The sequence below is a fragment of the Scomber scombrus genome, chromosome 2, assembly GCF_963691925.1.
Source record: "Scomber scombrus chromosome 2, fScoSco1.1, whole genome shotgun sequence".
NCBI classification, from domain to species: domain Eukaryota; kingdom Metazoa; phylum Chordata; class Actinopteri; order Scombriformes; family Scombridae; genus Scomber; species Scomber scombrus.
Window position 1 is genome coordinate 6559085 of NC_084971.1, and position 17585 is coordinate 6576669.

Consider the following 17585-nt stretch of genomic DNA (forward strand, 5'->3'; position numbering starts at 1 on the left):
TTAAAGCAGTGCTGTTATCTGTACAAATCCTTAATAGCAATAATAATAAAATAATAAAAATATTTTTAAAAAGCACTAATCCTGCTTCCAACCACACTGTGTCCAGATGCACAAAACATCACAGCAGTCATGCACCGGTCTTGTGCATGAGCAGTGTGGGGGGCGATGGAAAATGTATCACATGTGATGTGATTGTGTGTCTAATCGATGATTCAGAGGTCATCACATGATGAGAGGAAACCTTTCCTGCCCGACAACTGTCGATCATGCAATACCACAGCTATGGGCAGCAAAGTGTGTGTCTGTGTGTGTGTGTGTGTGTGTGTATTTCTCATGTTGCACAGGCTTATGGGGACAAAAAGCAAGTCCCCTTAATATACATCATTACATTTAGGGTGAAGACTTGGTTTTAAGTTAAGGTTACCTGAGGGTTATGTTAAGATTAGGGTAGAGTTAGCCATGTGGTTATGGTTAAGCTTAGGATAAGTCAATGTAATGTCCTCTGAAGTGATTGTGTATGTGTGTGTGTGCACATGCAAGTGTCAGGTCTCAGCATCACATTGGTGCAACATTCACTACACAAACGGTAAATGTCTAGCACTATTCTTCTCAAGCAGACTTCCAGTTACTTTACTGATAATTTACTTGAAAACAGGTTTAAATGCATGTATCATATACAAGCTATTAAACCCTCATATAATAAGTGGAAACAACAGAAGAACTGGTAGAAATTAAAGTTATCTATTTTGTTTTGAACAGCTCTAGAATTTCTGAGGCTTATATTTGGACATCTGACAAGATAATCACTCTGTAACAGATGTGGCTTCGACTGCAAATACTTTAGAGAAAGCCTACTTAAAGGGACATTGCATGGATTTTACACATCTAGATCAATTTACTAACCACAGAAATGGTAGTTTACTGGGCAGGAAGGTACTAATGAAAAGACACTTGTGAGTTGGATAATGGGAAATGCAGGAACCAACATTTTTGGAGCTTAATCCATACTAGAGACTACAAATCAGTACATCTCAACATCTTCTGATTTTGAACCTTCTTTATTATTTTATCTTTTGTGAGTCACTTTACATTATGGAAGCACAATACTAAACTTTAGATAGATATTACTGTATAACCTACATTATTGCAGAATGTATGACTTTTTGTATTTGTGCTACTCTGCTACTCTATTATTTACCATTATCCTACAACTACCATGTGTGGCAACAATTTAACCACAGTTACATAGTTTCTAATATAAATTAATCACTTGCATTAAGAGTAGGAAAGTAATGGCTTGATGTTGATACTGTAAATTGGGAACCTGTTTGGTACATGTCTGGTTAGTGTCCTGGCAGGTGTTTCACCACAGGAGGGCACCAGATACACTAAACATCAATATCTGACTGTAGTCCACAGCCACCAGTCCTTGATTCTAGGTCAGATATTATCTTCTATACAATCTCCAAATTGAATAGTTAGACATGGAGCTCAAATATACAGAGAACACCAAGTTCCTCTCATATTCACCTGCAGTGGTTTTGGCTCTGGCATTCAGAACAGCGCACATGGATGCAGGCCCACAAATAGCACTCAGAGACAGTGTAGATTATGCAACCACAGTTAGTTGTCTCTTTCCTATTAGGACTGTAATCCACTTGAAACTTGGGGGATGGCTGATCCTCTGCTCAGCTACAGCACACTCTTTATGATCTCCTCCCATTTGATTTCCAGGAATGAAGTCAAGTGGGAAACATCAATGATTGAAAAATGTAATTCAACAGGTGGAATCTGCCTCAGAAACTCATCAGAGACACACCAGTAAATAACACAATGTCATCAGGAAAGTTTCTCTGTGCTCAGTTTAAATCTGAGATTAAGACATGTCGCTGTGGGCACGATTTGTGACATCACAACTTGTTTGGAAGCCAATCTTGGTCCAGTATACAATTTACACAAGTGTTGAAGCCTCCAGTGCACAAACACTGAGAATGTGAGTGAGGAAACATCTTGTATCCAGTTGTAAAACTTCTGAAAGGAAAAGTATTTTTATTTCACATTCTGGATTTTTAATGAGGCAGAGAGAGTAGGTGTTATTTTGCAAATCTCTAACCAGGTAACAAACTTTTGAAATGTATATTAATTATATGTTTTAAACCATGTCTGCAGGGGGATTATTATAGTTTACATGTGCTGTATTCTACTCATTCACCTGCAGGGGGCGCAGGATTGAAATAACCTTTTTGGGGGGCGGGGGAGGGGGGAGGGGTGTCCTCTTAATCAGCATTGGACAGCAGCTGCGCTCTCCTCCTCATTTATCTTTAAAAACCTACAGGAATCACAGGGACACACACACACGCTCACCTGCCGATCATAAACCAGCAAAGATGTTCTGCAGACGGGCATGGCAGAGAATCGGGCCGCTGGCACGGAGGGCTTTCCAGCCCACATCCATTAACAGTGAGTCAGGTCGTTTAAGTGACCTTTTTAAATAGTTTTACATGATTGGTTGTGATGTTAATGAGAGCATTTAATTGACTTCTGTTCCGTGCGTTTACCTGCTGGGCATTAATCCACAAAAGTCGACCTATTAAGGTGTGTAAATGCTCAGATTGTAAAAACATCGATTGTAAAAACAAAACGGCACAAAAGCATAACTCCAAAAAGTGCAATCACTTCTTTTTTTTTGCAAGTGCAAGAAAGTATCTCAAATCTTTGCTTTTTGATGTTCGTGTGTGGTTATTCATGTTAAACGGCCGAGTGTGAAGATGTTAAACTGTGCAGAGTGGAGCTGCAGTCAGAGGGAGGTGTGTCCTGCTTTGGGAACACTCAGTTCTACACAGAGGTTATGAAAGAGCGCATCACACTGTCGACTAAAACCCCAATTGATTTTGAGTTTTATAACCAAGCTGCTACTCGTTGCATAACATTTTTGATTCAAGTATTTAAATCCCAAGCAAAAATCCGAGTATTTGAAAATAAAATAAATGTTTAAAAGATTTTTGTGTCATGGTAACACGTTGTCCTAGGACTGCTTTGTATGAACAGGAGCACATGGAAGCCACTTGTTCAATTCTGTGCAGAGGTCCCAATGAGTAAAAGAGGTTTAAAAGTAACTTAAATAGAAAATAAATAACAAATTAAAAAAGCTTTTATTATATGAATTAACACAATCTTTGAAAATGCAAAATAAAACATTTTTAGCAGATTAATTTGAATATTCACTCTTTGCATGTAAACTAAGGGGGATTTGACACATGATCACTGGTTATGTTAGGGACGCTCTCTTTTCACGCGTCCTTGCCTGGATCATCCTTTACTTTGGGACATGAACATGTGGAATTCAGCCTGAGGGGGAAAACTGCCTCTGCTGTTTTAATTTCCTGTTGGAAGACTTTCCAGTAAAGCCAAACATAAAATTAAAAAAAAACAACTGAACATAAGCTGCAAAACCAAAGTTTCTTTAAAAAAATTTAGCCAAAAAACCTGCATATGCATGCAGTTGATAAAGGAGAGAGGGAAGAGGTGGATGCTGAAGGCTGCTGCTCTGCATTTACACAACACACAAACACAGCAAACTATAGCCTTTATAGCCTCTAGGCAGCAAGGCCACCATTCCTGTCCTACAGGTCAGCATGTTCTCCTTCATGTAATGTCTCAGTGAGCACATGGCAGCTGACAGACAGCAGCAGGAGAGCACATGTATCACTGCTACCACAGCAGCCATCTTGTGTTTTTGCCTGACATGCGTGTCCATTTTTACAGGCTTGAACCAGGCAGCAGGGATTAACTGATTACCTGTATAAATAACCTGTACTTGGACTTGTCCCTGCGTGGTGCTGCTGTGTCATGGGCATTAAGAGGAGGAGGAGTGAGGACTTAGTGTTACATTGGTTCAGCATCCACAACAGGACAATGTCTAGCTCTGTAGTGCTTTGCTTCACATAGAATGAATGTACATGAATGGATCATTTGTAATTTAGTGGTAAAGCCCTGAAAATACATCTTCCCTATCAGCTACTTACTGTAAGGGATGGGATCTTGGTAGAACCCACAATGTTTAGCCAAAGTTGAAATGTTTTTTGTTTTTTTTTCCATTTAAGAGATTAGGTTTTTTTGTCTCTTCTTATTGGTTTGTAATGGGTGGGGCTCAGTGCACCAGCCCTTTTTTAGATTTCCCAAACATTCAAATCAGAATCTGATGACAGTTGGGTTGTTTGATCAAGTTGACAGCGCTGTCAATCAAACCACACACACACTGATCTATTGAAGCAGATTAGCTCAGTTTTAACTGTATGTAAAGGAATAGTTCGGTTTCTTTCCCCACTTTCTTGGTGAACATTATTGCCACAGTCTCTAAAGTCTACAAATAAAAAATAAGGGCATTTTGTGTCAGATTATTTCTTGGCTGTGAGTACTTGTCAGGATACCATGAAGTCTATGCTCCCTGCCAACAAATAGTTTGGCACGCAACCCTCAGTAAACTGGCAAGTAATTGCCTTTTAGACTTGTTTTTAGTAGAGATCAAAAGGACAAGATGACATGTGTTAATTAGTGAGCTGGTAGGAGGATTTTGTTAGCTTTGGACATAGCCAGGCTAGCACTCCCCCCCCCCCCCCCCCCCCCCCTGTTTCCAGTCTTAATGCTAAGCTAAAGGCTACTTACTGCAACTCTATGCAAGAAAGTGAAAACGTGTACTTCCCAAAATGTCAAACTTTAGTTTTTTTTTCCCCCCTTTTCGAAAACTCCTTGAGCTACTTTTAAAAATTGGAAGCACATTTTCATGGATTTTTACCCTTTTATTGTAAGGAAATGGCTTAAGAAAAGTGCAATCAAGGAGACACTGACCCTTGGCCCTAATGCAAGATTGAGCTACTGCAGATTTTTTTTTTTTTTTAATCTCAAATATTGAATGTTAAAGCTCAAATCAAGTTGAAGTTGAAAGCTCTGTTTTCAGTCACTTTTAAAACCTGTAATTGATTAAATCAGTATTTTAAAAAATAAATCGGTGACTGGTTAAACAGTTGCAACAGGTGATCGGTCTCCTATGTCTCTATATAGATACCAGGGGTCATAGGCAAAGTCATTGAATGAGTTATGATTTGACTGAACACACATGATGACATGTCAAGGAGAGAAGGGGGTGTGTGTGAGCTGTACATTGTGTTCCTTCACTCCTTCAGATGGCCTACTCCAGTCTGCTGAGTAAACAAGCCATGTGCATGTTAACACGCAAGAATCATGCTAAAGATATCATGTTGCTGGGCGAACATGCTCCTGGTGTGTGTGTGAATGCATGTTTGTATGCAGGCGGAGGCGTGTTCGTGTGTGAGCTCTAGAAGAGATTAATCTGAGCCAGTGTTTGGGATGAGCCAGATTTGGGTGGTTTTATTTATGGCCTCCTCTACATGCACCACTGGCAATCCTCTAAACACCAGCAAATCTTTTCACAGAGCGTATGAGCTGCTAGCCGCACTCACCTACCCGCCACAACAACAGCCTATTAAGAAGCTTTTGATCGCGCCTCTTTCAGTCCTGACCCATGTATTGAGGGACTAATAACATCATATAAATTCAGATCATTTAAAAAAATAAAATGTAAATCTAAGATCATGAAGCCAGGGACTGCCTGGGATTTAATTTAGTGGACAATTTAGTGTTTAGCTTGGCTGCTGCTTAATCTATAGTCTCCTCTGCTACAACTGACCAAGGCTATACTGTGTAACTGGATTAAGGGATGTAAACACATTGACGTTATCAAAATGTGCTGGTCTTTGTACCAAGTTGTACTTCTGATGGGACATTTTTCCTGAATGCAACACCCAGAAATTATAAAGTTAACAGTTATCCTGACTTGATGATGACACTTATTCATGGCACACAAAGCCAATGTCCTTAATGTGAAATGTTTTTGAATGAAGCTGCAAATAACTCTGACCCAATCCAATATAACATTGTTAATCTAATTATTGAAATGTGAATGTTTGCCTTCATGTTGCTTTTGAACTTACACTCCCTTTGTCCTCCGGCGTCTCTCAGCAGCTCCAGTGCGACACATGGCCTTCGGGGTTCCTGGTGGCTCCAGCAACCTGACGTACTTTGTTCTGTGTGGAGGAGGCCTCACTGCTGCAGCGCTCTATGTGAGTAAAGTTATCACTTGGTCCTCTTCTTAATCCATATAGTTAATGCCATTTAAATAGTGAGAATGTAGGAATTTAATACATTTCAGCCTACATGCATGGAAGGGAAAAATGGAGGTCCAAGGCTGCCAATATAAAATAAAATACTTTCATCAACCAATTGAATTAGAATTTTTTTCCAGAATTAAGAACTTTAATACGTTTGCGTAAAAATAAAATTTCTGCTATATAAAATGATTTCAGTGTAATTCTGGCAGCCATGACTTCCATACAATGGTCAAAGTTTTCTTGTCAGCAAATGTAGGTAGAAAAGATATGTTGGGTTACAGGTACATGTAGTACAAGATCGTTCAACTTAAACAATTGGAAGCAAACTCTTTGCTTGTGTATAGAAGTTTATTGCTGCAGTGTTTAGATCAGTGCAGGAAAATAATGCAGCTCACTTGACTTTCTTGCTACACCGAAATGCTACATTTATGTTAAATAGACTTGTTTTGTGATATTTACACTGGAGTTTTTTTGCTGGTGTAAACTGGGAGTTAGTTTGCATGCATTCTCAGAGCAGAATGGACTGTCCTGTGGGTGAAAAGTCATCACCAGAGCTTTGACACTGAAGGAAAATACTAGGGTCTTTGTGCTTTCTGACTTACTCAGTTGTTTCTACTCACTATTGTCTGGGTAGATTTTTTTCCATGTTTACTGTCAGTCTACTGTAAAAGCACAAGTGTAGATCAACTGTTTGTTCATGTTTAACAAAATAACAGTGGAAGGTGGCATTTTGTAATAACTATTTTATACTGTTATCATTAGTTGTGTGCTGGAATGTAATAAGTGTATATCTGCCCTCTTTCTCCCAGGCCTACAAGTCAGCCGGTGGTGAAACTGAGAACAAACTCGCCAATGTGGCCTCCACAGAAAAAGGTCAGTTACCCAACTACTGAAACACACACAATCATTTTCAATGAGTAAAGATTGCTACTTTGTGTACTGGGCACAAAACCACACATTAATATAATAGATACAAGATGAACTAAATTGACAGCTTACTAAGCGCCACCCACCTGTGAAGCTTTCCGTTCTAGCACAACACGCACATATATAGTTTACAATGACAACCACTGAAACAATAAGTTTGATTTCAGACAAATCAGCTTATTTCAATCATCATTGTTGCTATTTAATGTTAGCTCCATGAATTAGTTGAAAACACTGCCTCAGGATGACTCTTAGATATTTATAGCTGACTCATTTTAAAACAGGAACTTTGTAACAAGGCCCACAAGTATGTGCACGTGATGCTACATGCATGATATAGTGCTAAAAGTCTGGGGCTAAAGCTATGTGTTCCAGGCAAAAAGCATTAGCATCCTTACTAGTTGATGATGAGAGGACAGTGGAAATGAAAACGGAATTTTTAAAATGTATTTATTCCAGTGTAGAGTTAGCTGTTGCATGCTATTATAAGTATTATTAGGAAAAAGAAAATGAGGTATACACAATGTGTTCAGTGAATGTTACACTGTGTTAAATACAAAGTTTGTCTGGTGTTGCTAGTGTGTAAACTAAACTAGCTGCTAATGTTAGCCCAAACTTGTCCTAGCATCCAGGATCAGCTTCTACACAGAGGGGGAAATAAAATGCAGTGGGTGTGATAGCTGTAAGCAGGACTCTTTACAACCTGTAAACTCATGAAATGTAGTGATTTTGAAATTAGTTGTGAAAGAAATGCTGGGTTTCTACTGTAGCATGGAGGAAAAAGACCATAAATAAACTTAGCCAACTAGCCTAAAAACATCAAAATGCAAAACCCAGATTTGTTCATCTCAAAACAGGAATATTTGTTGACGCATTCCATGAAAACTTTCTACTTTCCTTTACACACACTATTTTCTTCATGAATATTTTTTTTAATCTGCTATCCTCAATAGTCAGATCTGTATTTAGCTTCTAAATGTGACATGTGAGGTTTTTTTTTTTTTGGCTTCATATGCATATGTCATGAGTATATAAACCAAATACTACTTTCAGAGGGAGAGTGAAAACAGGAGATCTTGACGTCCTTCTGAGTCAGTTCTGGCTACACCACCCAAATATATAACATGGTAGAATGATCATTCTCAATAGCTTTATCTTGCCTGTCTGTTTTGATTTCTGTCTGCAAATGATTTGTCTATTCAGCCGGTTTGAGCCCGGACAGATCATGGCTCTGCGCCCAGAGCAGCTAACTAGTCTGTGATGGGGATAAGCAAGCTGCTGTGAGTGGTTCAGTGATGTACATGCAGCCTGGAAGTGTTGTTTTTAGTCAAAAATGGAGCTGACAGCTCTGCTCCCTACAGCACTGGATAATCTACTGCTTCTTCATAATGTAATCAAGCAAAAATGTTCAGCAAATTAAAGTTCTTGAAACATCTTGATGCAAATAGTGACGGTGATCAAGGATCCTGACATGTTAAACTAAGCAGTGTCTGGTTAATTCTTTCAGTAACAATAAAATCACATCCATTGCTACTAAAGCTTTTCATGGCAGGTATTTTCTGGCTTTTCAGCTTAAGGAAACAGGATCTTTTAGTTGGTTTATCCTTTGATCATTTTCTGGATCTTAACCCACATTGGAATTCATTTAAGTATATCACTCCCCTCCTACGCAGACAGTCTGTGTGGTTTGGTTAACTGTTGGTACAGTTTCACTAATTCAAAAGCACGACTCTGGTGGGACTCGAACCCACAACCTTTGAATCACTTCTCTTGTGCTTTGCTAGAAGTCCAATGCGCTATCCATTGCGCCACAGAGCCACATGTTTGCTGGGCGTGCAGGAGGATCTGCGCGATGCATACAATGTTACTGTGATGGTTGACTTTGTCAAATGAAAAAAAAAGCTCTAAACAAAATTGATAACAAAGTTTAAGATAATGGAAGTTGGAAAATGTTAATGTTAACTGACACATGGAAACAGACACTATCCATTGACTTCATAGATTTTTTTCCCCCATTTATTTTAACTTTTTTATCTATGATTGTGCTTTATTACTTGAGGAAAGGACAATGCTGTGCTGTTGGTCAGTATTGTTAGTGTAGCATCTGAATGGCCACAGAAGAGCTTCTTTTTCAGATACAAGCTGACTGTTTTAATGACATGGTAAACTAATTAAACCTTTCAGAAGAAAATGTCTGTAGTATAATATGCAACTTTGAAGGCACAGTCTAGTGCACTAAAGCCTACAGAATAGTGCCATGTATGATTAACCTAAGTGATGCATACATTCACTTTTTTAAATCTCCTGAACAGCACAAAATGATTGAATGCTCACATTTAGACATCAACCCATTTTTTAAAATGTTTTTTTAAATGGCCTTGTTAGCCACAGTTGTTAAATGTTATCACTGGGGATGCAACTAGCAATTATTTATGTCCAAAAATTACATCAAGATTTCTCAAATAACAAGATGACACCTCCCAAACTGTTAGTCTTGTACAATGTAAAACAGAAAAGCAATCTCTTATATTCTGAGAAACCGGAAGAAGCTGGTTAGATTATCAAAATCGGTTAGTTAAGTAATTGTTTCCGCTTTGGTTATTTCCTTGTTTAGGAATGCTTCTATTAATGCCACCTTACACCACCTGTTCTCTTTAAGGATGTACTCTGTTCACCTGAACCTAAAGTCCCCTTTTTAGTTAATGGAAACCAACCATAATAGCAGCTTCAGTGAGGTCAGCAGTTATATTTCTGTCCCTCTGACATGTTGGGATTACGGATTATCTTCTATTCACTCATAATGTTGACAGTTTTAACAGCAGCTGCTTTACCTTTTTAAGACCTAAGCTCCTGGCCTTGAACTCTGTCACCTGTTGACACAAGTTTGGGGTCAAATAGTTCAATCAAATAGTTCAAATCTCTTTTTAAAAGCTCTATAACAAAATATTTTATACTAAGTTAGATTGTGAGAGGCAGCTGGTTGCCTTACTTTCAGATTTTGGAGCTTTCTTTGAATTTATAGTTCCATGAAAGAGTATTAGAGGTAATCAGAATTGGTTGAGGGGATTTGAAGAACACTGAACTCTTGATCACCGAGAGCCCATTAGTGTGCCACCGCTGACATGTTACATCAGTCACCTTTCTAAGGAAAGTTCACTTTGGTTATTTCAGTGCTATTCAATACTGTGCATGAGGAATTATTTACCCTCACAGCTGATATCTATAGCTGCAAATGAATAGCGTTTTTGCCACTGATCCACAGGAGTAATTAAAATGCTTCCAAATAGCCAATACAGACCTAGATGTCTAAGGTACATTTTACTAACTGGTTGTCAAGTCTTCTGTTTGAACTTGTCCTAGTGCACAAAACAAGTCATGGGGAGAAGTAGGTTAAAGAAGGATGCACTCATGCATTTCTGTTGCCCTTCTCTCAATCTGCAGCTCCTGTAGCTGAGGCAGCACCAGAGGTAGCAGCTCCTGCAGCAGAACCAGTGGAGGAGGCTGCACCATCCACCGAAGTTGTCGAGTCCGTCTCTGTTCCTGCAGAACCAGTGGCAGAGACCGCTGCCGAACCTGCTGTCGAGGCCGTGTCTGAAGCAGTGGCCGCCGTGTCTGAAGAACCTGCCGCCGTGTCTGAAGAACCTGCTGCCGTGTCTGAAGAACCAGCTGCCGTATCTGAAGAACCAGCTGCCGTATCTGAAGAACCAGCTGCCGTAGCTCCTGAGGTGGTTGTTGCCGAGGCTGCAGCTGAGCCAGCAGCCGCAGAAGAGGCTGCACCACCTGCAGAAGTAGAGGCTGTTCCCGAAGCTGCTCCCGTCGAAGTCGCTGCCATCGAGGAGGCCCCCGCAGCAGAGAGTGCTGGTACGGCAGCAGTAGATGAAGTCCCTCCCGCTCCCCCTGCTGAGGCAGAGACTGTCTCTGCAGCCGTCGAGGCTGAGGCCGCCCCTGCTGCAGAGGCGGCTGCATAAAGCTCGATGGTTTGCCTAGAAAGGAGAGCGTGGAGTTAGATGTGCTGTGTCCCAGCGGTGTGGGCCCAAGAAAAAAGGACTCATGAACCCCTGTTTGTTTTTTTAAATTCCGAAATATAAGGGACAAACAGCTTCACTTCCAGTTGGATAATGAATACAACAGCCAGGGGTCCATCAGTCCTGTTTTCAGGGGCCTTCCCATCCCTTACCCACCCCAACCTTCAGACTCAAACCATAACATTTGGAGTTTGGCTGTCTGGTTAGATTGCACATACTGCACTTCAACTCAGTTCAGAAAATTCAGTTTGTATTGTAATCACCAGGGCAGAGCGACTTCAAATGATGGTTTGGCTGCTAAACAGTTAATGGAGTGTTGATAAAAGGGATAGCGCCGAGTTGATTATTACTAATGATGTTCTCTGCAAACATATTTAAAGTGCCCTTAAACAGGACAGTCCTGCATCATCTTGTTCCTTTTACTTGTCTAAAAATGTCAGCATGGTGAATGAATGCAGCCGATACATTCTTCAGTCTTGTTTTTCAATATTTTGCACTCAGTCTCCTTCTGCTCAGCGAATCCTTGATTTCAACTATATCTCTTTAATCTTCGCTCAATTTAGGATTATTATGCAAATGGGAAAGATGGAGCCTGAAGTCATTGTGCTTCCTTTAGTTTTAACTCTCACTGTGAAGTATGACCAAAAACCATTTGCTCTTGTTTTTATTGGCTGCAGCTCTCGTGTAGTTTCTCGACTCCTGTTAAATCCCTTTTTGCACATCGCCTGTCAGTCAGCGTAAAACATGCTTTTCTCTTTTTTGTTATTTTTCACCCCACAAAGATCATGTTTTTTTGGGGTCACACATTCAGCTACCTGTTTTGTGTTTCTACATCATTTATAATCAAACCAGCGATGTACAAAACTCACAAATCAGAACTTACACGACGACCAACGCTACAGTTCATCTTCTCCAGTCTTAGAAATCAAAATCAAAGCCATTTTTCCTGTAGTTTCTTTTTTTCTTTTCTTTTTTTTTTACTTCTGCATTCTGTCTCTTAAATCTGTGAAGCTAATATTTCAGGGAACACTACGCAAAATGCATTCACCTATGTCTGGGCATTGAAATTATTAATGCAGTTTAAGTGTTCAAAGAAGAAGAAAAAAACATCACTGGATGATAAGTTGTTTCAATAAAGACTGTTTCTCTTTATGTTCTACATTGTATCTTTTTTATTTGATTTTGTGATATTTTCATTGATATTGTTTGCATGTGTCCAGACTTTACTCAAGATTACAGTTCTTTCAGAGCCTGTCTAGATGCTTGTTGCTTTTTACATTTTAAAATTTGAACTTGTAGTTGTAGAAACACCCCATCCTATAGTAATTCCCCTTTTCTTGAATCTGTGCTGCTGCCATGTCCATGCTCCTGTGCACTCAAGTTTTACGCAGGTCTTTATCTCAGGAATTCCACCAAAGACGTTACACAGAATGACATGATGAAGAAACAAATGTATCTACCCTGTCTCCAATATTGTTCATATCAAGCAGAGACCGGTTTAAAAAAAACAAAACCTGCAGGCAGTATTAGACAGTAAAACTGTCAGATAATGGGGTCAGCTTGACCGTCAGATTAAAATGACGGTACAAGCATTCAGTTGTGCTGTTATAAACTCATGCCACAATAGAAGGTTTTGTTAAAGCATTTTATTTACAGTCCGGAGTGTGTAAGAGCTGTGTAACTGTCCCACAGACCGGTTAAGGCTAATCCTAGATTACAATGCTCATATTAGAGTGTCCTTGTGGCTCAGCATGGGGTGACACAGGCTCATCGAATGGCTTTTGACTTTTGAACCATTAAGTATTTGACAAGTAAATGCCATGGAACTAAAATTATTGAATATATTTTGGAGATCACCAAGATTCAAGAGTGCTCACAAGCAGTGGACTACCCTCTAAACACACGGTGTTGAAGGTCTGTTCTAAAGCCACGAGTCACACTTTCTCTAAAAGGTTGCACCAGCAGATGGAGCATGAACTGGGCAGGTAGTATCCTGTAGAGTACCTACTGAACCCTCCTGTGATAGACACCTGGTCAAGGTAAGTTGAATTTATACGAAACGGCATGTTATATCATAGAGAGAACAATGTACTGAATGTTCTTCATAACAAGGTAAATAAGAAAATTTACATGAGATGTGTCTTGAAAGATACAACATCCAACAGCATGTTTATGTCAAAGTTAACATCACTTAACTTGTTACAATTTTGAGTTAAATTCATTGGACTCAAATATCTTCAATCTCTCACCTCTACCTGTCTCCCTTCTGTCCCTCAGCATCTATGCCAGATCTTCTTACAGCCGTGAAGATCTTGGCCGGCTCTACAGTTGAGATTGCAGCGGCGTCTGTCGGTGATACAAGTCTGGTGAAAGCTGTCCGGCAAATAGAAGATGGGAAGAGTTCAGAGGTGATAGAACCAGAAGTCCTGGAGGCAACTGCAGAGGTGACGACTAAAGAAGAGTCTGAAGAGGCCGTTGTGGTGACCGAGGAGGAGCTGAAGTCTGCAGAGATGCCTACTGTTGAGGAAGTGGCTGATACAGAAGATGCAGGGTCTCCAGCTGTAGAGGAGATGATTAAAGAGGAGACATCTGCTCCTGCTGCATCAGAAGGGGAGGAGGAGGCAGCTGCACCTCCTCCTGAGGAACCTGCAACTGCAGCTCCTACAGAGGAGGAGGTGGGAGAGGCCCAAGCCGAGGATCAGGTTCCAGTCCCTGAAGCTGCTCCTGAGGAGGCTGTATCCTCCGCAGAGGCCTCGCCTGAAGATACTGCTCCCGCTGAGGAGGCTACACCTACAGAGGTCACCACTGCAGCTGAAGATACTCCAGTGGAAGAGGAGGCACCAGCTGTTGAGACACCAGTGGAGGAGGCAGTAGCTGAAGCTCCAGCAGAGGAGACACCTGAAGCTGAGTCAACACACACAGAAGCTGCAGCAGTTGTGGACTCAACTCACCTGGCGGCAGCCTCGGCCGGGTCGGACCTGGAGGTTCTTTCAGCTGCTGAACCAGAATCATCAGAGGCTCCAGCGCAAGAGGTCAAGCACTGTCACTCCTGCCACTCTGCTCCTTCAGCAGGAGAGGAGTTGGCGCCATCTGCTGCTGTAGAAGAGAAACTGGAGGTCCAGGCAGTTAGCGAGGAAGCTTTGGATATAACACATGAAGCCAAGGAGGAGGCGTCACTGGAGGAAGAACAAAGTAAGAACTTACCATGTGAACTGCCAGTCAAATATTTTGAACACCTCTTACTTATATTACTGTTATCTGTTATCCTACATAATGGCTACACCAAACGATTTGATTAGTTCAATATAAAATCAGGAAATAGTAGTTTAGTATAAAAGTCCACAGATAATTACTTGGGATTTTGATGATCAGTGGAAAACTTTAATCCAATCAGATATGCCCTGATTCACCTAAACTCTTAAACATCGATTCATCAACCCATAATAGAAATAATTGACTACGGTAAGTGAGACAGGGTTAGGAAAGTTTGTCCTTGGATCAGATTATTATCTTTTTGCCAGGAAGACAAAATAGTCTGACATAATAAATCCTGGTGTAGGATTTTCAGATGCTAGATGCAACAGTAACCTTGTTTGCTTTCCATTATGCTGTGCCAGTGTCAGTGTTCTGGTATGGTGTATGCATTGGCAAGGCTCAGCAATACACTTGAATGCAACTGAGAGAACATTAATGTTATTGGTTCCACCTGTGTTTCTCCTGCTGTCAGAACGTACAACAAGGCTTTTTATTTTTTAAATTTTTCTCCTATGATATTAGTGTGAATAAACTGTAACTGAAGTGATGGCAGATATAGATGAATGTGTTTCAATATATAAAAGTATTGATGATCAAGATGTTTGACACAGGGGTGTCAAACATCGGGCCTGCGGACCAGAACCGGTCTGCCAAGGGGTCCAATCCAGCCCACTGGATAAGATTGCAAAGTATGAAATTGCAGAAAAGTAGTTCCAATTTGTCTGCCACTTCAGAGGTTTTTTTCACCCTGACCAGAATACATGTGGTCATATTTAAATCATTCATATACTACACATTGTGCAAAATCGTCAGCTTCTGTGCAAAATCATTTGTAAAAAACTGAGACAAAATATTGTTGAAATTGCACTCATTTTTCCTAAGGGCATCTCAGGCTGTTAATCTGTTAAAGTTCAAATATAGATATTTTTTTATATATTATTTGTAGATTATTATGCAATGGTTTTACTGGTCCAGCCCACTTGAGATAAACTTGGGCTGTATGTGGCCCTTGAAATAAGTTTGACACATGTTTTCCTAGATTAAATGCTCCAACAAACACCATCATCTTTGTATTAAAGGACCTCTTAAATGGAAAGCTCTTATATCCCAAGGACATTTTATTAAAGGAAGGTGCACTGGAGAGACCAGCTCGTTAAACCTAATTAAAAATGTGTTGACTGTACTTGCATCAAACTTAAAAATGTTACATGTTACGAAAAGAAAAATATTGTCATGACAGAGCAGCTAGATTTGTAGATTCAGAGTCTTCTCTGTATTTGGCTCTCACCAGATGTATTTCTGCCTACATCCACAGAGCCAAAGGTGTCTAACTGGACTGTAAAACGCTGCTCAGTGATGTAATAGAACAGTTAAGAAGGTAAAACGCAGCACAGCTTTAAACACTGCTGTCTGTGTAGAGCTAGATATAGTAGAATGGACATCTTCAGGATACATTACAGACACATTTTCAGTCAGGTCAGTGTAACTCATATAAACACCTGCACTGCTCTGCACATTTTTAAGTCCTGCTGCCCCTGAAACTGATTGAGCAGCATGTTTGACAGTCCAAGTTACACAGATGTTGTAACGCATGTCCATTCTACTCATTTAAATTCTAGGATAAGTACTGTGTGTATGGTGTATTGTTTGCAACATCAAATAGTCGTTGTGTAGTGAATCTGTGCATTTCTACCATACAAACTAGTGTTGTGCTTGTTTGTTGCAGCCACAGAGACAATGGTGATGGTGACCGCCCAGTCATGACATGACAGACAGTGTGCCTTCTACAACACTCGCCTATCTGTCAATCAAGCCTGGACGACCAATGAAAGCGAGATGAAGAGAACTAGCTTTAACGGGTTTAACTAACTAATGCGTCCTTTCTAAAAAATGTTATCACAGAGTCTTGTGAGTGTTCTCTTTCTGTGTCTGACCAATCTGTGTATTGAGGAAAAGCGGTGTTTGTTCCTGTATTAGTGTTTGTGATATGATTCCCTTTATGTCTCACTTCCTCTAGGTGCCAGTGTTGCAAAGCTGTTCAGGAGCAGTTGACTGGAACATTAGTTACTTTAAGGCGTTTTAATGTAGGCAATGTGAATGTGTTGTTAGTGTACAGATGAGGTAGAGGGCTTTTAATTATAAGTATATATTTGCCTAATTGTGTCATTTAATCTGTACAGATTTTTGAGTGGGGATTCACATATAGTTCGGCTTTCTTAAGCTGATACCAGTGTCCAACATTACTTTACAGATATACATTTTGACACTTCAATATAATATAAATGTAGATGAAGGCTAAGGTGTTCAAGTGTTAATATCCTATTTTTATTGTGTTGCTAATTCGAAAGTTGTACTGAGTGATGCACTTTTAGTAGAAAAGATCACAAAGTGAAAACAATTATTGCACCAATGATATTTTCTTTTTAATGCTGGTGTGAGGTGATACCAATAATATGCTCATATGTTCGTGCATATCCATTTTTCAGAATATGTTTACTCTTATTGTACTACCAAAGATATATATTACAGTGTTCTAACTCATATGAATTGATTTGTACCTTTTCAGTTGGATGATTATAATGAACAGTAACATGCCTCCAATTCTGTAAGATAGGTGGCTGATGTGTTTTAAAAACATTTGCTGGTGCACTACATAAATTATAATGAATGACAGTTTTAGTTAATCCATTGTAAATGGCGTCCATGTTGTCATGATAATGTGCTCACATTGTTTAAATAAATAAAGTGCTCGATGAACAATTTAAATCAGTTTTGTCATGTATTAACTTATTCCTTGGAACTAGTCTCACTTATTAATATGGCACTGTGCTGAAGTTAGCTGTTTGACCACTTGGTGGAGACAGAGAACTGTTATTTGATCATTTATCTGAGCGTTTGGCTTATCAGATGTTTAGGATTTTTGGGGGAAATTATATGTGACAGTTGTGATGATCAGATGATCGTTATTGTTGCCTTAAAGCCCCCCACTAAAGAAAGAACAAAGCATGCTTATACTGTGTTTATTCTCTGCTCATAGTTGGTAGAAACGAATATATTTATTATTTTTTGCAATCAAAAATTTAAAAAACACAGCATAACAAACAGTAGTTTAATGGCTTTCATTTGACACGTTGTGGTTGTTTATTGTACGCTGTGACGTCACGGTGTAATTGGCCTGAAGCAGCAGTAA

At 39.8% G+C, this 17585-nt stretch overlaps 1 non-coding gene across 1 annotated transcript; it reads right to left on the reverse strand.

Moving 5' to 3' along the window:
- Positions 1 to 8841: 8841 nt before the first annotated feature.
- trnar-ucu (transfer RNA arginine (anticodon UCU)) lies at positions 8842 to 8933 on the reverse strand. Its single transcript is given in 2 exon segments — positions 8842 to 8877; positions 8897 to 8933. It is a non-coding gene; the product is annotated as a tRNA-Arg (tRNA).
- Positions 8934 to 17585: the final 8652 nt, after the last annotated feature.